The sequence below is a fragment of the Vulpes vulpes genome, chromosome 16, assembly GCF_048418805.1.
Source record: "Vulpes vulpes isolate BD-2025 chromosome 16, VulVul3, whole genome shotgun sequence".
In the NCBI taxonomy this organism is placed as follows: Eukaryota; Metazoa; Chordata; class Mammalia; order Carnivora; family Canidae; genus Vulpes; species Vulpes vulpes.
The window spans coordinates 58,223,801-58,247,156 of record NC_132795.1 but is presented as its reverse complement, the minus strand read 5'-3'; positions in this window follow the sequence as shown (position 1 = coordinate 58,247,156).

Below are 23,356 nucleotides of genomic sequence, written 5' to 3'. Positions count from 1 at the left end.
TTTAAATATTCCTCCCACATTCCCTTAGAGCAGGGGTTGGCACACTATAGTCCCCAGGCCTGCCACCTGTTTCTGTGAATGCAGTTTTTTTTTTTCTTCATTCCTTTACATATCGTCTGTGGCTGCTTTCATCCTACAACAGGTGAGTCGAGTAGTTGTGACTGAGACCATATGGCCCACAAAGCCAAAGATATTTACTCTTTGGCTCTATGGAAAATGTTTGCAGACCCTGCCCTAGAGTCATTCCATAGTCACTGGTCATATTTTCCTTAATACACTATTCTTTGAAATCATCTTATCTGTCGTTTCATTCTCCTTCCCTACTGGAGTGTGCGTTCCATGAGAGTAGGGACCTTGCCTCTCGCTCATGGCTGCAACCCCAGAGCATTTGGAGGCATTCAATAAATACATTTTGTTTGAATGAGAAAAATAAATAGATGCTGTGTATACACTGAGAGCATAATTGGTCTGAAACCTGGGGAGGGACTTCACTTGCCAAATGTAAGTCAATGTATGGGGTGTGGAAAGAACGGGTGATCAGGAGGTGTGGTAGGTTTTCCATCTTTGGATTTTGGTCAACCATCTGCCATCACTCTCTGTTACTTAAACCATGAACCTAAAGTGCAAGAAAACAATTTCATAGGCTGGCTGAGGATTCAATGGTGTATGGTCTATAATAGGTTCTTGTAGTAATGAGCTCTCAACCTCCTCAAAGGGCTTTGGCAAACATGAGGCAAAGAGGCATACAGTTGGCTCGAGCCACTTCCCTCCAAGACATGAAATCCTGTCCGAAATCAGCACTTTATTAAAATGTTACAGTCCCCAACCCTTCCCCGGCACTGCTGGCTCATGCAGTGCCTTACCATGCCCAACACGGGACAGCTTTCCATGGAAGCCATCATCCCCCATGTAGTGCCTTCCTGTGTACAAATGATGCTTTTTTTAAAAAAGCAAACCAGCTTTTCCCAAATTGCATTTTGCTGGAGAAGTCTATAGCAATGACTCGTAGGCTCAGGCAGTGCTTTTGAAGAGGAAAAGATGCAGGAGGCAAGTGCAGGTGGCTTGGAGAATAGGAGGAAGGAGCTGGGTGTGCTGGCAGGTTACATTCTGGAGCACCTTGGCTGGACGTAGAGGTGCAGAATGGAGAGGGTCCTCCCTGTAAGCTTTGGAGTAATGGAAAGTTAGTCCTGTAGAAATACATCTAAGTAAACAACCACCATCCTTTGCTCTCATCGTTCTCCTACCCTCCACTCTGAGTGCACCAGCAGGTTCTGTGTGCTCTACCTCTGATACAGTTCCTGAATCTCACCTCCTCTCCATCACCACCAGCACATCCCGGAACAGCTGCCATCAACTCACACTTGGGATAATGCAATGGCCTCCTAACTGGGTTTCCTGAGTCTACTCCTGCTATGGCTTCAAAAACCTATTTTCTCTCCTTGCTCACTGTGATCTCTCAAAGACATAAGGCAGATCATGTCACTGTTCTGTGTAAAACTTTTCAATGTCCCACCATACCCATGCATCCCTGGTAATGTGACCCTCGGCAGAGTCTCTAGGTTCATTTCCTCTACCCTCACTTCACTCCACTCTACCAGGTGTCTGGGTATCCTTGCTGCACCTCCAACAAGACAAGCCTGTTTTTCCTGAGAGCCTTTCCACTTGATGCTCACTCTGCCAGGCATAGCCTTTCCCACTGATCTTTCCCAGCAGCTCCTGTGGTCATATGCCACCTCTTCTGAGAGGCCACCCTGACCCCTTGTGACCCCAGTGACCCTCTCTTAAACCCCTTGGGTTATTTTCTCCACGGCCCTCATCACTATCTAAAATCTCTTTTTTCTTTATTTCTGTACTTGCTTCTTATTTCTCTTGCTTCACGTAAAGCCTGAGCTCTAGGCCTTAAACTGTGCCCAGTGCTCAGTAGGCACTTAAGAGGTAGCTACTGAGTGTCTGAATACTACTTACTTCAGAATTACAGATCTTCTGTTAGGGAACTGGGCACATTCTGGTATTCATTCATTCATTCATTCATTCATTCATTTAATTAATCAGTGTCCTGGCACCTGCTAGATGCCAGCCTCTGTGCTTAATGCTACCGGTAGAGATGGGAAGAGTCAGGCTTTGTCCTTAAGTGATTTTGCTACGGGGAGGGGGACAGACACAGCACTGGGGACAGGCAGAGGTTTCAACCCCATAAGTACTAGAGCAGAGCTGTGAATAACAACAAAGTCCTGTATGTGCACGGGGAGCATTACATTCCCTTACATTCCCTGATGGAACAGAGAAGACTCCACAGAGGAGGTGACATTTCAGTTGGGTTGGGTTTTGAGGGGTGATGAGAAGATTGTTAGCTGTAGAGGGGGTGTGGAAGAAATATGACACCTCACCAAAAATTAATTCTCCAGAAGTAGAAATAAAGAGAGATTAAAGAGGAGAAATGGGTTCCATAAGGCACTGGTTCTATGATCTTCCCAGTAATGGAAGGGAGGGACCAGGAGAGGGAGACACATCACTGGGAAAGAGGAGGGAACAGGAGTGGGTGAGCCATCCCTCACCTTCACTCTCTTCCTCCAAGTGTCATGATCTGTGATGTTGTTTTTCCCTTTAATTAGTTACTCAACCAACACGAACACCCATCAGCACTGGGATGTTAGGGATGAGTAATGAACATGATGGGCAGCTTCCTGCTCTCAGGGAGTTCACAGTCAGTGGAAGATGGAGGTGTGGACAGAAAATGGGTGGAGTCCATGTGGCCAGTGTTTTAGGTGCAAAATGGTGCCATCTTATGCTCAGGCAAACACAGTGTATGGTTAAGTGCACAGGCTCCAGAAAGCGACTAGGCCTACCTACAAATCTGGCCTCCACTGTCTTTCATGAATCTTAGTCTTCTTTCATATAGTGAAGTAAGTTTTAAAATGGATGGAGGAGATGATAATCACAGCCCCTATTTGTTAGCCCTTACTATGGGCTAGGCTGTGTGCTGAATGCTTTTTCTGAAGTATCCAAGTTAATCTGTACAATTCAACATAGAGGTAGTATTACTATCATTATTGTCTGTATTTTTTAAGGACTTTTTTAAAAGATTTATTTATTTATGATAGACATAGAGAGAGAGAGAGAGAGAGAGAGAGAGAGGCAGAGACACAGGCAGAGGGAGAAGCAGGCTCCAGGCCAGGAGCCCGACGTGGGACTCGATCCTGGGACTCCAGGATCACACCCTGGGCCAAAGGCAGGTGCTAAACTGCTGGGATCCACCCAGGGATCCCCTATTGTCTGTATTTTGCAGACGACGATGCTGAGCAGGGTAGTTCAGTAATTTTTTAAGGGTCACACAGGTTGGTGTGGGTCACTCCAGAGCACTCTGGCCAGTGCCTTCCTTCTGACAGCCATAAAGACTCTGCTGATTCCCTGGCTCATGTCTGGGCATCTACTTAATTCCCAACTGGTGTGACATCAGACCAAACAATGCCTGAGACCATCTTCCCAATCCACTGACTCCTTCTCCTGAGGCTTTTGCTTACTGGTTGTTGCTACCTTAGGCTCTCTTCTGAGTTTCAGTTTCCCTGTCTGTAAAATGAGGGGGCTGGACCAGAGTACCCTGAGGTTTGAGTCCCTGCATTACAGTGCAGACTGAATGAGAGGAGAAGCAAGGCTAAGGCCCTTATAGGCCCTCCCCAGAAGCTTAAGCATTTTGTCCTTGCAATCACCATTGTGAGTCATTGTTTGTGTCAGAGAGAGTGCTCTTTTTTGGCTCTCCTTTCCACTCTCCAGCATCCTTGCTTAAGAGTCATTCCTAAGGACTATAGGACTTTCTGGCTAAAGTGTGGGTCTGCAGATTCCATGGGGTCCTTGAGGACAAACTTCGGGCAGAGTGGGACAGTTTCCTCTGGGTAGTAATAGTGAAGAACTTTCCTTTCTGTAGGGATCCTGTATAAACAGGGATATCGAAGGGAGAAATTTTCTTTGCCCCTTTCTTGAATTAATCACAGTCTGCTGGGGTCAACCCCCTTTCATTCCAAGAATGCATCCCAGGGAGGAAGGTTGATCCCTTCTCTATCCAGACAGGATCCAGCAGGAATGTCCCAGGTTGCCTTTGACCAGTGAATCTGATCTCAGTGGGAGGGTCTGTAATTCCAGTTTAGGCTCTTCCTTTGCCAATTGAGTGGCCTTAGCCAAGTCATAGAGTCTCTCTATGACTCAGCTCCCCATCTGTAAGATGGGAATAAATATTTTCCCTACAGAGTAATCATGAGGAGTATAAAATGATGAGTAGATGCAAATTTCAAGCTAACTACTCTGGAACTACGTAGATGCTCAATGCATGTGAAGGAAGACTGAAATGCATATTTTCATTCAATGGAGGGAAGAGCCTTGTAGACAGCAGACCTGTTCTAAGATGGGCTGTTCTGGACCCAGAGGTCATAAGATCTCATTTTCTTACTCAGACAAAGGTAGGACAACCACATGGCATTCAAGGGTGAGCTCTATGAAGGTGATGACCTTTGCCTGTTTTGTTCACTGTTCTATTCTTGGTGCCTGGCACAGAGTAGGTGTCCAAGAAATGTTTGCAGGGTGGATACATGATTTATCAGAATGGATTGAAGCATTAAATGGGGCAGAGGAAGCATGAGACTGGATGGTGTTTAAATTCATTTCCAGTTCTGCACCTTTATGTCTTGGGACTTTCTAGGGGACCTTAACAACAATATTCTCTGTGCTTAAATTATTAAATGCTGCCTAGACTCAACCGTATCAGGAAAACTCTGGTTCAAGGAAGAAAGGGAAAAAAATCCCCTTCCTTTGGTTTAATTGAGAGAGCAGAAGGAAATAGGGTTCTTCTTGGGAGAAATTCTCTTTTTGTGTTGTGTCACCTGCCCATCTCCCACTTCTGAGCATGGAGACTTAGAAAGAGGAGGTAAGGAGGTTCTTTCCTATTGGACACAACTAGCGCTTGCCTTTTAACTTATTTCACTTTCTAAGACTGTTGGACAAGCCTCAGCCTTCCCCACAGAGGGCTCAGTATCTACATGGGAAGAGTATAGTTGGGGAAGATCATGGGAAGGAGAAACAGACAGAGGACAGAGCCAGTAATGACTCTCTTTCTTGCTCATCTCTATGAGGCAGATTGATGCCCAGCCAGTTTTCTTCTCCCAGATTACCCTGGTTTTACCAGGTTCTCTCCAGGCGATACACTCTGCTTGTATATCTGTTCCTAGGCTCAGGGAAGATCTGAGAAGGGAGACCAGTAAATCACACTGTCAAAATAGAGAGAGTACAAGAAAGTGGCAAGGAGACCAGGGCCAGGGCCTTCCCAGATAGCAGCCAGGTGAAAATGCCATATAAATAAGGCATGAGGGTCACATTTGAACACTCCATCCTTGACATTTGTGTACAGGCTCCATGTTCTTGGCAGCCAGACACAGGCCTGTCTAGAGATTTATTTCTCTGCCCCACCAGATGTGAAATTGCCCTCTGGACTCCGCCTGTAGGCAGCCCATTCACATGGCCTGGGTTTTTAAGCTAGTTCTCTTTTTCTTTTGGTCCATGAAGATGAGTTGCAAATGCCTCCATGTGTGAGCTTCTAGAGTCTGAGTCCGACTTACCCTTGAAGCCCTTGTTGTCCAGCCCAGTGCTTGGCACAGTGTGGTCCCAAAATAAATATTTGTAAAATGACTGAGTGAGCAAATGGATTTTTTTGAGGCATTGCTCATCCACATCTTCACCTTCCTATCCAGATTGTTCTCCAGATTGATCTGCTTTGTGTGTACATAAGGGTACATTTGGCTGCAAGTAAAAGAAAACCTGGCTGATAGGGGATGAAATCATTAAACATTTATTTTATTTTTTTCTTTAACAAGACAGGAAGTAGTGCCAGGATTGCTTTGTTATCTCAACAATGTCATCAAGAACCTAGATCCTTCTCCTCCTTCCATTTTGCCATCCACTAGGCATCTCTCATGCACCTTGTGGGTTTTATATGAACCTTCTCCATTTATTCTATTGATTTTTTAGGATGGAAATGAGCCTTTCATTCATTGGTTATAAATTCGTGGCTTTGTGACATCTTTGTTTAGCTTTCAATATTTTTAAAAATTGTAAGTAGTTTCCAACATTTAAAATTTAGGGTATTTTACATAAAATTCCAGATTTTTGAGTTCTCTTCAAAAATCACAAGATCTGGAAACAGAGCATGGCTACAACAAGCAGAAGGCAGTGGTGGCTGTCCTCTTCAGATGAGGTATGTACTGTCCAGTTCCCTGGAGTTCCCACCACTTCTATGGATTACAACCTGCCCACTTCACTCATTCATGCTGCCTGTGGGAACCCTTGCCTGTATTTTAGTCTGGACCCTACTCTGAAGATTTTTTTCACCCTGTTGGCCTGCAATTTCAGGCCATCTATTAAAAAGCTCTCGCAGCTACTTTCTACCTAAGAATTGCTCTAGATTGCACCTCCTGATGTTCAATTGTTGGTTCTTTCTGGATTCCACCCATTGGCTCTGTGCAAGTCTCCAATTCTTTCCTACCCTTTGAATGGAAGGCTGCTCATTAAAAAAACAAAAAAAACAAAAAAAAAAAAAAAGAAAAGAAAAAGAAATCTCTCAAATTGAAACAGCATTAAAGTTTGGCTATGAGTGAAAGCATAAATGGCTGATGGTGTAAAAGATTCAGAAAATGCATAATAAAATATGAAGCAGTGAATTGACCATCCTCCAATCACACCCTGATAACCCTATTGATATGTGGATATGGACAATTCCTTGGGCACTTGCAACATGGTAGGCACTGTTCTAAGTGAAGTGAAGCAGTGTATTTATTTCATTCAATCCTCCAGACAACTCTAGGAGGTAGGTATAATGCTTATATCCCTTTTATAAATGACAAAGTCAAGGCATGAAGAGGTTAGATATAGCTCCTAAAGATACACAGCTGATACATGTTGAAACCACAGTTTTAATTGAAGTAGTCTGACTCTTGTGTGCACATTCTTAAGAATTATAATATACTGACTATGTCTATATGTGTGTATTTTATGTATAATTTGCTGGAGATTGCATCACTTACCCAGGGAAACAGTGTAATGGGGATCCCTTTTGTGGAGTTTTCAAAAAACTCACTAAAATGCCCCAAGAAAACTCAAGATTTGGGGGAAGTGCCTCCTATTCTTCGATTTTAATTGCTATTCCTTTTTAATATCCTGGGTGACCAGATTCCTTGTGTGGTTGACTCAAAAGGTCAAGACATTGGCAAGATATATCTTTTCTAGCTTAGGTATTTCTTCTTAGTAGTATGGCAATGACAATTTTTTATGAATACCAAGGGTCACGGGGGAAAAGTAAAGAAAATAATTTTTATATCAGAGCTATTATGTGTCTGACACTGGCATATGTTACCTCACAATGCTCCATGCACATGGACATTATTATCTTCATTTTTTTCTGCAGTGAAGGAAAAGAAGGTCGAGTCACATGTTCCAGGGCATACAACTAGATACGGCAGACTAGAATTTGAACTCATGTGGGTCCAATTTTAAAGTTCATTTCTTCTCTACTTTTCTTTACCATATTCCATTGCATAATGTCACTAATGATAATGGAAAGGGTAACCATCACATAATTTTGTCAGAAGAATTATGAATTGTCTGATGAGAATGCTCTGTGCCCTTTCTTGTGGGCATCCCTGTGAGAAATATGTGCATAATGTGAGTTGATTGATTTATGAGCACACTCACTTTAAATCACAGAACCGTCCTTGAAAAAGTGAGTGTAAGTTAGAGTTTAAAAGATAGGATGGCTCTGAAGTTCATTTCAGAAGAATCAAAATAATGTCCTATTTCTTTGTAACACATGTAACATGGCTACCCTGTCAACTTCTCTGTTGTGAAGATCAGGCTTTCTTAGAGGGAATTACCTCTGTTGTGAGGATGCCTGGATACAGGATACACCCAGACCTATGACTGATGTACTAATCATCTTGGATTGAAGCAGAATTCTCCCCCCAAATTTTTACAGCATCATTATAGCATTGTTTATGGCCCTTCTACTGTGTGATGTCTAGTTTCAAAGCACTAAATACATATCTCTTGAATGAATGAATTCACTGAGCAAATACATACAAGTGTGTGCTGGACCTGAGAAGATTTGAAGGTGAGTAAGATTCCAAGGTGAATTCTTGTTTTTAAGAATCTCAAGGTCTGACAGAAAGACAAATATGTAAGCAGATATATATATATATATAATAGTGTGATTAGTGCAAGCAAAGAAATGTTCTTTTATGTAAAAAAATATTTTATCTCTTTATTCATGAGAGGTACAGAGAGAGGCAGAGGCATAGGCAGAGGGAGAAACTAGGCTCTCTGTGGGGAGCCCGATGCAGGACTCAATCCCAGGACCTTGGGTCCATGACCTGCTAAAGGCAGATGCTCAACCACTGAGTCACCCAGGTGCCCTGAAGAAATGTTCTTATTGTTTCTATCATTCATTTCTTCAAAAGTGTTTAATATGTAGCTCCTATTAGGGGCCATGCTGTAAGTTCCGGGCTGGATATACAGTGGAGAAAACAAAGAGAGAGATGAATCCTGGCATCCTTGAGTTTATGGTTTGTCACTATATCTGCACACGAGGCAGCATATGATAGTGTCTGAGTGCATGGGCTCCAGCCCCATGCTGCCTGGGTTCATATCCTGCCCTCTTACTTGTTCTATGGCCTTGAATAAATTATCCAACCTTTCCATGCTTTAGTTTCCTTTGTCCTCTGGGCTTAATACTACAGTATCTACTTCATAGAATTGTTATGAAGCTCAAATGAATTAATATTTGAGAAAACAGGCTAATGACCTTCTGTCAATGAAGGAAGAATGGTGTTAATCAATTAAACAAATAGAATGGTATGTAATAGACTTGGGTTGTTTGAATTTTTGCCAAATACACACCATGCCTGTACTACTTATTATATTTAAACATTAAAAAATAAGTTCATCCATGTCCGACCAAAATAACAAACAAGACTCACATGACTGTCTGGGCTACACAAGCATGGATGCAATGATTGCACGGGGCACCGCCTTTGTGAGGCCCTCTTTGCTCCCTAGGCAAGATCAGCAGCCCCATCCTCTATGCTCCTACAGCACTTTATGCCAGACTCTATTAAGTGCTCATCAGAACGCCTAGAATTCAATCCTCATTCTTGGCTAGTTGGCCAACATGAGGCTGATCCTTTTGTTCACCTTGCCTCCATAAGCCCAAGACTAAAGATTGAGAATAAGAAAAAAATCATTTATTAAACTCATTCCATAAAGCCCTCCATGATTGTCAGATGTTATATGTGCATCCATGTACCAATGGATCCACCCAGAGAACATACACGTAACTGATGCTTAGCTGATAAGGGACACATCCTCTCAGCATGAGAGATTTGGAATAAGCAGGAGACAGGGCTAGAGAAGCTGTCGGTCTGGGGTGAGTGCAGAACAACAGGTCATGTTCTTAAGCTGATTCTGACTCTCCATTTTTGTAAGGTAAAAAGGAGAGCAGAAGCTCATCCAGACTGCCCAAATGAACAAGAGTAGGGACCAAACTCAAAGGTGTTGCTACAGAAGAGAGAAAATGAGTCATTCTTTATCTCAGGGAGTCTGGAGGAAGTCATGTCTCTGTTCATTTCAAAGGATGTAGGAAGGGGTTCACCAGACAATCAGTGATAGAAATTCATTCTAGGCAGAGGCAACAGCACAGAAACAAAGGCACCCAACAGCATGAAACATTTGGCTAGTTATTGACATTTTGGCCATATTTTAGCATAAGAGGCCAAATGAAGAGTTTCAAGAGAAAAGAATATAGAGGTAAGCAGGGGGCCAGTCATTTAGATCCTTGAGGGTCCCAAGGTACTCGTGCATATCACTAAAAGGTTGAAAAAGATAAAAAAAATCCCCCATGCCAAACCACTACTGCTTGAGTGCATTCTGAAACAAATTTATTCAAATAGAAGGGTTTTTTTCCTTCTCATACTTCTGCAATAACCAGTCTGAGGAATCTGGCATTTAAAGACACAAATGTTTCTGAAATACCCCACCACAGCAAAGTATCTGAAAGTGTTTCTTAATTGTTAGAAAAAACTATTTCTGTACGTGTTTGGAACACGTTTTTTTAAACACCACCCTTCAAACACACCATCTTTTCCGGCCCCAAGTGGCTGAGGATGGTGGTGCTAAGTGGTTTAATAGAGACGCTGTTGTCTCTCCCCTGCACATCACGCCTCCACTTCAATGCATAATTTAATTTTTTTTGTTGTTGTTGGGTAAGTGCCCTAAAAGGTTGCCATAGATGTACAGCCCAGCACGTGGAAGGGAGTCAGATGATCAGCAGAGCTGCCTCTATGTAACCAGCCAGGCACAGGCTTTTGAGAATCCTTTGGCCAAAATGTACTTTAATCCATCCAATTTGAATGAGCTCCATGCACATTTACCAAAGCCATGGCCTCTCCAATCTGCCTCAAACAAATACATGTCCCTGAACAGTTTCCTGTGGAAAGCAAACTTTTGCAGAGGGGATGAGAGGAGAGAATCGGTCATGCTCATTTCATAGTGGAATGCAAAGTGGGAATGTATTGGATTCTGTTCTTGGCCTTAGGACACTGCCCTTTCCCTCTGCTGCCACACCCCCTCCAAGAAATCCTTGCTTCTCCTGCCTCCTGCTCAGTGTTCTCTGAACCTGTCTTTCCTTGAATGCACATACGAATCATCTTGGTGCTGTGCATTCTAACTCTTGGGTATCTTGCTTTGAACTTCTAATTGTCATTGTCATGGTCACCTCCCTTATAGTACCAGCAATACGAGAGCCCTGGGATTCAGGAATCTGAAAGGGCTTGTAGCTCCCAGACAAGGCTAGCTCTCCCATCCTTTGGGGACTGTTTGGGCTGCTCCTGCTACTCGGAATGCTTTCCCTGCTCTTTATTATTAGTCAGTGTTGGTCTGCTTGGGCTGGTATCACAAAATACCATAGATTGGGGGGCTTCAACGATAGGCATTTATTTCTTATAGATCTAGACTCTAGGCATGTCTCTCTCCTCTTCTTTTATACAAAGCCACTAATGCCAACATCCCAAAGCCCCATCCTCATGATCTCATCTAACCCTAATTACCTTCCAGAGGCTACGCCTCCAAATACCATCACATTGGAGGTTAGGGCCTCCTCATATGAAGTTGGGGGGAATACAATTCAGTCCATAACATAGACCAACTCTTCCTTGTCTTTCAGATCTTGGTTCAGATGTCGATTCCTCCAGAAAGCCTTTGGCAAAACTCTCAACGTAGGTTGGGATCCCTCTCCCCAAATACCTCTTACAACAGCATACATAAAATTGAACCAACACAGACCATCTTTTTGTCTTTCTTCCTCGTTAGATTGTGACTCTTTGTGTGTAGAGTCTTGTCCTTTGTCTCTGTTCCTGGTGTACATGATACCTAGTATAGTTGTGATAGTAAGTTATCAATACCTAGTTAGTATTGATAGTAAGTGTTCAATAAATGATTTCATAAGGTTAGAAGATAAGCAACTACTTTAGAAGGAATACATAACAGATGAGATTATGGCTCACTCCTTCAAGGAGTGTTACAAATCCCAATTTGTACTTCAGACACCATGAAAACAGTGTTGTTAGGGCTTGCTTCCTAACCAACCTCCTAACTAAGATAGGGGAAGGAAACTAGCACTTACCTCTGTTCAATGGGACTCAGATTTTCAACCAATGTGTTCAATTCAGTGCTTGTTTGATTCTACCCCTGCCCCAACCCTCACTTAAAAAATTCATCAGTTTAAGTCAGAGCTTATCTCTGAACTCAGGAAGGCAGATCTTGGGGGCAGAGTCTTGAAGAGTGACTTTGTACTGGACAGAATGGGAGAATTTTTTTTAATGATCCCCTATAGGTTACAACTTGTTCTTTTCATTCTTTCTCAAGCCATCTTACATCTTTAGGTGACATGGATGCTTCTGACAGCAGTGAGGGAGCATTTACCCTGAGCTGGGAAAATAGATACACAAGAATGCATGACTACTCTGCTTACCTTTTTATGTATCTATTTTTTTCCATTTCAATACAACACGAAGTGTGGTCCTTGGTCCTGCAGGCAACACCACCTAGAAGCTTGCTAGAAATTCAAATTAATAGGCTCCACCCTAGATCTACTGATTCAGAATCAGAAGGTGGGCGAGAAGGATGGGAACCACTGGGCTCCAGATAGAGTTTGTGAGTTACCTTATTCCACTCTTCTTCTATACTTGGAACAAAGCTTCCTGATCACGAGCAAGGGAGTGGGTTGCCTGCTACTGGCTGCATTTCCTTATCTGGTATTCTCTAGCAAGGCATGGTTCCTGTCTTACAGGCTCTGCTACCTTAGTTTGGTCTTGCACACTTGCTTATGCACATCTCTGTAATACCTCATGGCATCAGTTAGTTTGGACTCCCTAGTCTTTTGTCTGAAATTAGCTGCATATTAAATAATGGCCCCTGATCCTCAACACCTCCTTGCTCCTCCATCTTCCAAAGCAGAGAACAGAGGGTGGTCTAATTTCCCACCTGAACATGGAAAAATAAGGAGAAAAACTAATGGCATCATTTCGGAGGGCATTATAGGATGCATTAGGAATGCTCAGTGTTGATCTCTCAGCTTCTTCTGCTCCAAGGAAAGTGACCCTGACATAGGTGAGATCTCAGTTGAGGGTCCCCTGGAGGATGGCTCACAAGTAGGTATGGATTCTTCATTCCACCTTGCTGCAGTATGGTCAGCACATCCAGAGTGGAGGGAATTGGAGTGAGTAGACCATTGTGTATGACAAGGAACTCTACCAAGTAAGGAGAACCTTCCTCCTCACATCCTCCCTTTCTTCTGTGGATCTGTTTATACAGAGGTTCTACATGTAGTTAGTTGCACATTTACTCAATACATTCAGTTGTACAACAACTAGAGCTTCTTTATTTCCCCAAGACTGATCTAATTGTCCCTAGTTTTGCCCCCATTGGGTAGGTCCAAACTCGTAATCAAAGTTCAGTGTTGTAAACTTTTTCTTTAGTTTTGATAATTAATTGATTTTTTAGAATGCTGTTTCTTTCCCATTGCTCTGGACATTAGAATTGGATAGAAAAGGAGAAGGTGAATTAGGTGACTTTAAGGAGGTAGTGGGAAGAGGAAGACAGGGTCTTTGAATTCATCTCAAATCCTCGGGATCCTTCTTAGTAATTGTGGCAGAGTGGCTGGTCAGAGTATCTCCAGGGACATGTACAGCCCTGAAGCACACTTCATTTGATGCCATCTGTTTTGTGTTTTTAATAAACTTTTTATTTTAGAACAGTTTTCGATTTACAGAATTATTGCGAAGCTAGTACAGAGAGTTCCCATATACTGCACACTGTTTCCTCTATTATTAACATCTTACATTAGTATGGTACATTTATCACAATTAATGAACCAACAATGATGCATTATTATTAAATAAAGTCCATACTTTATTCCTATTTCCTTAGTTTTTTCTGTTCCTGTTCTAGGATCCTATCCAGGACACTCCATTGCCTTTGGTCACTATGTCTCCTTAGGAGCCTCTTAGTTGTGCCATTTTCTCAGAGCTTCCTTGTTTTCGAAGACCTTGATAATTTGGTGGAGCACTGGTCAGATATTTTGTAGAATGTCCCTCAACTGAGATTTGTCTGATGCTTTTCTCATGATGGGACTGGGGCTATGGGTTTTGGGGGGGAAGATCACAGAGGTAAAGTCCCATTTTTACCATATCACATCAAGAGTATTTTTTAAAAGATTTTATTTATTTATTCATGAGAGACACACAAAGAGAGGCAGAGACATAGGCAGAGAAAGAAGCAGGCTCCCTGCCCGATGCAGGACATGACCCCAAAGTCTTGGCGGACACTCAACCACTGAGCCACCCAGGCGTTCCAAGAGTACACAGTATTGCTATGACTTATCACTGTTGATGCTAACCTTGATCACCTGGCCGAGCAGTATATGTCAGTTTTCTCCATTGTAAAGGTATCCCTCCTCTTCAGAGTGGATAGATGGATAAGACAGAGAAAACACTCCCTGGCCTCTTTCACCTGTGGCTAAGGGACCAGAAACATCTATGTGCTCCAATGAGAGGACTCAGAGATGCCAAGGGGAAATGTCACAGCAGCTGCCTGGTGGTGGAGGTATCCTTCCCCTTCCATACTTCCTCTTTGGAAAGACGTCACTATGCACAGCCCACACTCACACTCAGGAGTGAAAGGTAATGCCCCACCTGCACCAGAGATTTTTGTTTGTTTGTTTATTTATCTATCAGTATGGACTCATGGTTATTTATTTTATAGTTTGGGTTATAATCCAATAGTGCTTTATTTATTTTGTGGCTTAAGTGATTCCAGCTCTGGCCATTGAGCCCCTCCAGTTGGCTGCTGTGTTCTTTGACATACTCGCATCATTGTGTGCAGGGGCGCGCATGTGCATGCATGTGTGTGTGTGTGTGTGTGTGTGTGTGTGTTTGGTGCCATATGTTTCTATGGTTGCCATGTGTGCTGGTGCTGCTGGAGTCTGCAGTCTCCGGTATTTGCTTCTGCAGTCATGCTGCTCCAGCTCCAGGCGGCTGCTGTGACATTCCCCCTTGGCAACTGTGCGTCCTCTCATTGGGGCATATAGGTGTTCCTGGTCCCTGGGCACAGGTGAAAGTCACAGGGGCCTGGGAGTACTCCCTCAGTCTTAGCCATCTATTGACTCTGATGGCCGCGCTGCTACCTTTTCCTCTATGCCACTTGACTATGACACCAAGCTGCAGCCTGGCATCCAGGGCCACTGAAGCATTTCCTACCACATTCTTCTTCCATTCTTAATCAAGCTCCTTTGAGGAGATGCATGCATTTGTCTTCTCACCTCCCACATCATCCTCAGCTTGCTATTATCGATTTTCACCACTCTCCTGAAGATCTCCACAGATCCCCACATGGCTAAATCTAAGGAATGCTTTTCAACATTTAGGTCACTTTGGTCTCATGGCAATTCTCAGCACTGTTGACAAGACCTTCTCTTTTCTTTGGCTCTTGGGACATACTCTCTCCTGCTCTTTCTCTCACCTCTCTGTAAGCCTCACCTTAGTTTTCCTTAGCCACATCCTGCTCTACACAGCCTGGAAATGTCAGGGCTCCTCGGGGTGCCATTCTAGATCTCTCCTATCACTCTACTTTCCCTGGGCAACCATATCTATATCTGCCCAAAATGCACCAAGTCTTCAGTACAATTTTACAAACATTATATTTCTGTGTGGATTTCTTTTGGAAGTAGATGAAGAACATGAGCTTTTTATCAAGGAGATTTGGACTTGGAACAGAGATACTAGAATCCAAACCACAAGGAATCAGCAGAAATTCCATGATATTTGAGGGCTCCTCTAGGTCATGACAGTGGGAGTTTGAGACAATAATACTTAGATATCAAGAATTGAGGATTCAACTGGTGCACTGTTTTATTCTTTTTATCTTGGTTGAGGTATAGTGAGGCCAGACACAAATCAAGAGAGAGCAACTAGAAAGAATTTTACTGTTTTGCTACTCTCAGCTCCCTGGGGATTAGTAACATATTATTCAGCGACACTCGGGGGAAGCACGAGGGAGGGTCATGAGGTAGAGGGGAGATACCTGTAGGCCAGAACACTTGTGGGTTCTGCAAGAGGGGAAAGATGTGGCAGGGCAAGCTGGGCTAAGATAGACTAATCTGAATAATTTCAGGAGGTATCTCTGGTTGTCTGGTATGTGGCCCTGGGGTAGTTAGGGCAGGTAGACAGTGACCCAGAGTGTGAGCCCTACAAGGTAGGTGGGTGGGAGTGTGAATTTAATCAGCTGCTCAAGAAGAAGAATTAACTATGTATTAGCTAGGGCCTCAAAACTAGGTCGAGACACAAAAAAACCAAAACTCTATATTATATCCATGTCATGCCCCACCTCACTGAAATATAGGGTCTGGGAATGTGGTGATGGTGTCTCACCTGTTACCTGGTATACTGTCAGGATCTACAATAGGTATCTTGCACATAATAGGGGCTCAATAAATCATTATTGAAAAAATGTCTAAATTCTTACACAGAACAATTGGACTTTGTATCATTATGAATAAATACAATGAGAGAGAAAAGCTATAGATATCTAAAAAAAAAAAAAAAAAAAAAAAACCCAGAGAAGATATCTGAGGCGCTCAGGTTTTGGTGGTGGTCAAAATCAGAAGTATGGTATTAGTGTATAAGAACAGTCCACTATAAGCAGGAGGAGTTCCGTAAGTATCTTGAACCCCCCAAAACAATGATGTCAGCATTATTTGAAGCAAGGAACAGGAAAAAGAGATGGCTGGTACCTAAGAAAAATGGTAGAAGAGCTCTGTCTCTCTTCCTCTTTTTGTGAAGACAGTATTCCCATCAGGGTGGTCTCACACACCCCCTTATCTAAATCCAATCATCTCCTGAGGGCCTCCCCTCCACATGCCATCCCATGCGAGGTGAGGGCTCCAACACGTGAATTTTGGAGGACACAAACATTCAGTCCGTACAGTCAACAAATTCCTTTTTTTGGATAGTTTAAGTCAAGTTTCTTTAGCTTCTAAATGAAAAGGGTTCTGTCTAATTCAGGTTACGAACTGGGTAAGGGTGAATAAGCAGCTGGAAGGTTGAGTTGCAGCTGCACACAGGTGAGGGCACAGATGTCATCTGTGAGTAGAAGGGATGGGGTCCGCTCTAAGTGAGTTGACAACCCATGTTCTGACAGATCAGATCCAGAGTGGTGGAGGGAATGTCAGTTTGTCCCATAACCAAAGTTGGTGATCGTGGAGAGAAGCCCAGAGTGGTGGGGGAGTGGATGATCACTCAGAGGCCTGTTCTGTCCAGCGTTTGATAAAATAGACCTTTGACACCATAAAGCATTAAACTTTAATCCCATCAAGTCCTAGTACAGATAACAAATAGATGGTTAACCAACACTTAGGAAAATAAATCTCTTGGCACTAACGTGGATTCACATTTGCTAAATCACAGCTTTTTTTTTTTTTTAGATAAGGTTATATGATTGGGTAATAATGAAAGTCCATGGAAATAATAATAATAACTTCCCTGAGGACAGGTCCCTCATCCATCCTCTTTACAGCTCCACCTCACAACTAGTATAATGGCTGGCACTCAATGGGTGATGAACAATATTTCTTGAATAAACTAATAGCAATAGCTCATATTTATTGAGCCCTATGGGTCAGGCAAAGACATTGAGATGAAATCTATTAAAATTGTAGACAATGATTATAATAACACTTATAGAGCAAATTGTGTATCAGGCATCATTCTAAAAGATTGTACATAGATTATGCTGATAAATCTCATTAGCCATTATGGCTTAAATTGTGTCTCCTGTCCCAAGTTCATATGTTGGAATCTGATGAATATGGTTGTATTTGGAGATAAGATCTTTAAAGAGGTAATGAAGGTGAAATGAGGTCAGTAAGGTGGGCTGGGCTCTAGTCCAATATGACTGGTGTCCGTATAAGAGGAGGAGATCTGGACACAGATATACACACATGGAGAAGACCAAGTGAAGACACTGGAAGGAGATGCCCATCTACAAGCCAAGGAGAGAGCCCCCAGAAGAAACCAATCTTGCCAACGTGGATGTGTGGACTTCCAGCCTCCAGGACTGTGAGGAAACAAGTTTCTGTTGTTTAAGCCACACCATCTGCGGTACTTTGTCATGGCAGCCTGAGCGGGCTAATACGTTCACCCTCGTAACAAGCAGGTAATCTGCTCTGGTTCATACTCCTGATTCCACCGGGTAGAACTCGATAATAGTGAACATCTACTGAGTCCTTAAGCAATGGCTGCCCACTACCAAGTTTCTGCCTGAAATCTGAAGCATTCTGTGGTGCCTCATATCTTTTAAAAATGTCTTCAGCATTTTGCCCTGAATTTTATTCCTTGTCCTTCCATGGGTTGCTGCTATCTATTGACTTTGCTGCCCAGGCACAAGGCACCCGCTGATGGTCTACAGTACCAGGTCTCCCAGAAGAGACCCACCCCAGGTTGTATGAGAGCTCACAGAATCCCATGGGATCTTCTGTCTTCTTTCACTCAGGGTGATTATTTGGCCAACCACACACCAGGGAGCTGTAAATAAAGATTATGCATTAATTCAACAGACTATCTTGCTGGGCTCCTACTATGTGCCAGACTCTGAGTACAGACTAAGGCTACAGATATGACCCGCGGTGTCTGCTTCCGTAAACATAGATCCAAGTGGAGGAATGAACAGAATAATTGCACGCAGTGGTGAGTGCCCTGACAGAAGGAGAACAGGGACAAGACGACCCCATTAATAGATTTCATTTCCATATCTTTGCCTGGCCCATTTGGCTCAATAATATAGCCAGGGTGGTCCAGGAAGGCTGCTCTGAGCTGAGAACTGAATGGTAAGGAGGGGCCAAACAAACACGGATTTGGGGAAGAGAAATGCAGGAGGAGGGAGGAGCACATCCCAAAGGAACATGCAGGGCTCCTTGGAGGAAGGAGTTGGAGCCTCAGAAAGAGCTTGGACTTGGCTTGGGGAAGTTGGTGTGAGGGTGAAATTCCCCCCCCAGCGGTGCCTGTGGTCACAGAACTTGAAATGTTACAGAAAAATGAAGATTTACTCTTTTGGAGGAGGGAGGAAGGTGCTGGAGAAGTGGCCCAGGAGAGTCTATTGAACAAGCAAGACACTGTGCATTCTTGTGCTTTTGTTTTGGTTTTCTCTTCATTTTGAAGTGTTGGGTCCTCATCAACCCATGTGACAAAGAGAGACACACATTACTCAGTTTAGGAGTCCGTGTTGATTGCACGTGGCCCTAATAGGTTCGTCTCATTAGTGAGACAGACACATTCACACTCTGGGTAGCCTTTTCCATTTTCCAGGTTGAATATGTGTCTGAGGTTTCTGGGGAGCATCAAAGGACAGAGGAGGGAGGTCAGAAGCCACCACTGCCAATGGGACACACCATGCATTGGTGCCGCCCTGCGATGACATGAGAGTGTAGATGGAGGGGAGACAGAGCTCCTGGCTTCTGCAGAATCCACAACGGCTGAAACCCACTTTTCGAAGCTGCACAGGAAACATCAGCACCAGCTGCTCCACACCTGGATCTTGAGGGCTGGGCCACAGTTCACGAGATGCGTGGCCAAGGTTCTGCTCAGCACATGGGATTGGGCACTCCTAGGGTGTGGAGAAGACCGGGATGGACCAGGGTGCATGGTGGGAGAGGCCATGTGGCCCAGGTAAGAGCCCAGAACTGTCCCCAGAAGCCTGCCTCTAGCCCGCCTCTGCTGCGCCTCTGTTTTGTGTAGTCTTGGGTCAAGATGATGGACAAGTTGCAGGAGACGATGGGAAGAAGAAATGGGCACGACTTAGGGACATGGGAAGTGTCGCTGCTGGATGCCAGAGAGGGTGGTGGGACCCAAGTGAGCCGTCAGGAAGATGACTGACTTTGGAAATGTTGAGTTAGGGGCGCATCTGTAGCACCAAAGCAGCATTATGAGTTTTGGAGAGGAGACCGGTTAGATAGCAGCTTTGAGAATCTCCTGGCAGGAGGAGCAGGTCAGGGAAAAGACATTCCCAGTCTGGTAAGCCCCAGGGGACAATTAAATCACCTGAAGGTGATGGTTTTCTAAGCTACATCTCAGGCCTGCCCTGAAAACTTTTGGAACAGGGCTAGCCCTGGGAAGTGGGAGATTTGGGGTTGGGATTGTGAGTGGGCTGGACTCTCTGCAGCCACACAGGACAGTCACATGCTCCTCCTGGCACACCCTCCTTGGCCGCTGACCCTTTGACCCTGTCTGTCAGCCCATTTTTCTTCAATGCTAAATGATGGAAGACAATTAAGCCAGAGCTTGAGGACTTCATCTGCTGTTTCCTTAATTGTTTTCCTACACATTCTTTATAAATAGATTTAAGCAAGACACTATGTCCTTTAAATTGTACATTTCTGTTGCTATGGAAATGGTTGCTTTTACCCTCCCCCTCCCCATGCCCCAACAGCTTAGCTATAAAGAAGTTAGCACCTATCTTTCCAGGCAGGTGAATTACCCACTGATCCTTGTATTCCAAGAAGGTTTCTATATGTAGGTTGGAGTAACCTGCTGATGGCATGTCTCTATGAGAAGTTCAGGTGAGGGCCTGGGATTTCCAGAAGATACGATCCATCCTTGCTAACCCTTCCACTGATAAATGACTCATTCCATAGATTCCTAGGCTGTTGGAACTGGAAAAGGATCTCTAAAAAGATGCTTATAGTGGTCATTAAGAACTACTTTACATTGTACATTCAGTGCAGTATCTTGTTTCTGAAGGAATCTTTTCATTAAATAATGTGTTTGGAAACATTTACTGAGCACTGGTACTGGGCTAGGGCAGGCGCAGGTGATCATCCCAGAGCACTGCAGGTGCCTGTCACATGGAAGAGAGTCAGCAAACATTTCTCAGTGAATGATAAAGCCACTCACTCCTCCAGATGGTGGGGGATGTGGACATTTGACCAGTTATAATGTCCTATGCCTCTTGCTAGAATGTGGGTGCTTCCAAATTATCATGAGAGCAAATAGTAAGTCACAGATCGACTTTATTTTTTTTTTAAAGGTGAGAAAATGAAAGCAGATTAGAAGGGAAGAGAGTTGGCAACATCACGTGACTATTCAGCGCACTAACCAAGTCTAGGGCACAGATTCCAGTCTGTGCTGGACATCCACACACACACTTCACACCCACCCATACACACACACACACACACACACACACTCACGCATACACATAGAGACACATTTTTGCCTATAGTTTCAGGGGATTTACAGGCCTGACACTGTGGAGTCCACAGATTTCTGGATTCCAGTCTGACAGCTTCCTCCCGCATCATGTTGACTATCAGATGGCTCTTCTCAAGCTCTGAAGGGTACAGGAATCACCTGAGGATTTTGTGCAAGTGCAGATTCTGATTCAGTAGGTCTGGGGTTTAAGAGTCTGCGTTTCTTTCTTTCTTTTTAAAGATTTATTAATTTAATTGAGAGAGAGAGAGAGAGCATGAGCAAGGGGAGGGGAAAGGGAGAAGCAGGTTCCCCACTGAGCAGAAAGCCCAATGTGGAGTTCAATCCCAGGGCCCTGGGATCGTGACCTGAGCTGAAGGCAGATGCTTAACTGGCTGAGCCACCCGGGTACCCATATCGGGCATTTCTACCAAGTACCTGGGTGATGGGGATGCTGGTTCACAGACCACACTTTGATTCACAAGGCTCTAAAACACTACTGCTAAACTGCTAAACCTCTGGAGATACTGGACCCTTTCGATAATCTGATTACAGCTATGGACTCTGTGTTGCTTAAGGTTATTTGGTTGATGAGAACAGAAACCTTGGCTAATATACATAGCATAACACAGCATACACAGCATAATATAATAATATAATCAATCATATACAATATAATAACATCATGGTCTATATATATATTATATGTATATGCATATATATGTACATGTATGTATATATTCATACATGTAAGTAAGTATATATGTGTTTATATATGTACATGAATATATATGATATATATGACTATATATGATAGTCAGAATAGTATAAAAAAGGAACAAATAGAACTTCCAGTCATTGGAAAAGAAGAGGACCAAGCAGCCCTAGGGTCAGGCCAGCAGAACGCATAAGCAGCCCCTTCAGGGGAACACTGTCCAGGTGAATATGATCCGGTTTCAGAAAGATGTCATTCTAATAAAGATGCAGTTTTCCAGGGAAGGGAGGCTTGCTGACCTCGCTGAGGTCCAGGGCTGGCCCCTCAGCCCGGAGAGTTTGGTAAGTTTGAGGGACGGTTCCGTGCCTACTCTGCCTGTCGAGGCAGGGTTGTTGGCCAAATGTGAAGTGGACATATTTTCACCAGAAGAAGCAGGAAGCATGCATGGGCTGTCAGGAGACATTGGTGGCCAATATAGACTGTCTCTCCAGAAATGTGTCCACACAGCCACATGTAGTAGTCAGCAGCCCCTTTTCTCACCTTCTCGGTGACACCGCCTACTTGGTCCCAGCTATCCACTCATGTGGGTCTCCACATGCCTTTCCTGTTGCCTCCCTGCTCCATTTCAGGCTGTTCTGTACTCAGCAGCCTGAGAGAAGCTTTTAAAACCCAGGTCCCATCATGGTAGGTCTTTGCTCACAGTCTGCCACTGGAATCCCGTTATCCTCACCACTAAATAAAATGCCACGGCCACACATGGCTCTGTGAGATGCTACATGCCGGCTCCCCTTACTCTCTCTGTCCTCCTGTCCTGCCATTCTCGCCACTGCTCACCGCACTCCCACCTCACCGGCCTCCTTCCCTTCTCTTAAACATGCATAGATCTTCTTATCTCAGGCCTTCGCACATGCTGTTCCCTCAGCTTGGACCACTGTGCTCCAGATGATTGCGCTTCTCATTCCCTTCCTTTATTCAGATCTCTACTCAAGTTCCACCTTCTCAAAGAGACCTTCCAGCTTAAGCCCCTTGGAAAAGCTCCCCGTCAACCTACTCACTGTCTGGCCTCTTGGCTTTCTGATTTATAGAAATCTGCATCTGCCTAGCGTTTCTTCTCTCACTGGAATGTAAGCTGCACAAGGGCAGGGACTTTGGGTTTGTGTAATCCTAGAACCTGGGGCCGGGCGGTGGGGAGATTGGCACTTGCAGGTATTGTGAAAAGAATGAATGAGCATACATGGGTACTTCACACACGCACACATACACACTCCTCATCCACACACCCACACACTCTTACATACTTACACATGCACCTACACCCACACTCATATACTCCCACCTACACCTACACCCACACTCATATACTCACATACACTCCACATCCACACACACACTTCACACCCACCCATACACACACACTCACACACACACACTCACGCATACACATAGAGACACATTTTTGCCTATAGTCTCAGGGGATTTACAGGCCTGACACTTCGGAGTCCACACATCTTGAGTCAGCAATGTTTGCCGTGGCCCAGGTATCACCAGCTCTGAGGGAATGGTCCCAGCAGCTCAGCACCTGTCATCACTCTCTTCTTCCTCCCAGGCTGACTTTTCTCCGTAGGGCAATCCCATTCTACTCTCTATGGAATTTGGGGACCCAATCGGAATTACAATAGAGTTAGAATAAAAACAACAATAATTGACATCTGTCCAAGGCAAAATATGAAATATGTTAAATCTAAGGGGCCTCTGATATCATTTGATAAATATAAGGGCAGAACAAAAAATTTAACTTTTATTCAACAAGTAGTTATTG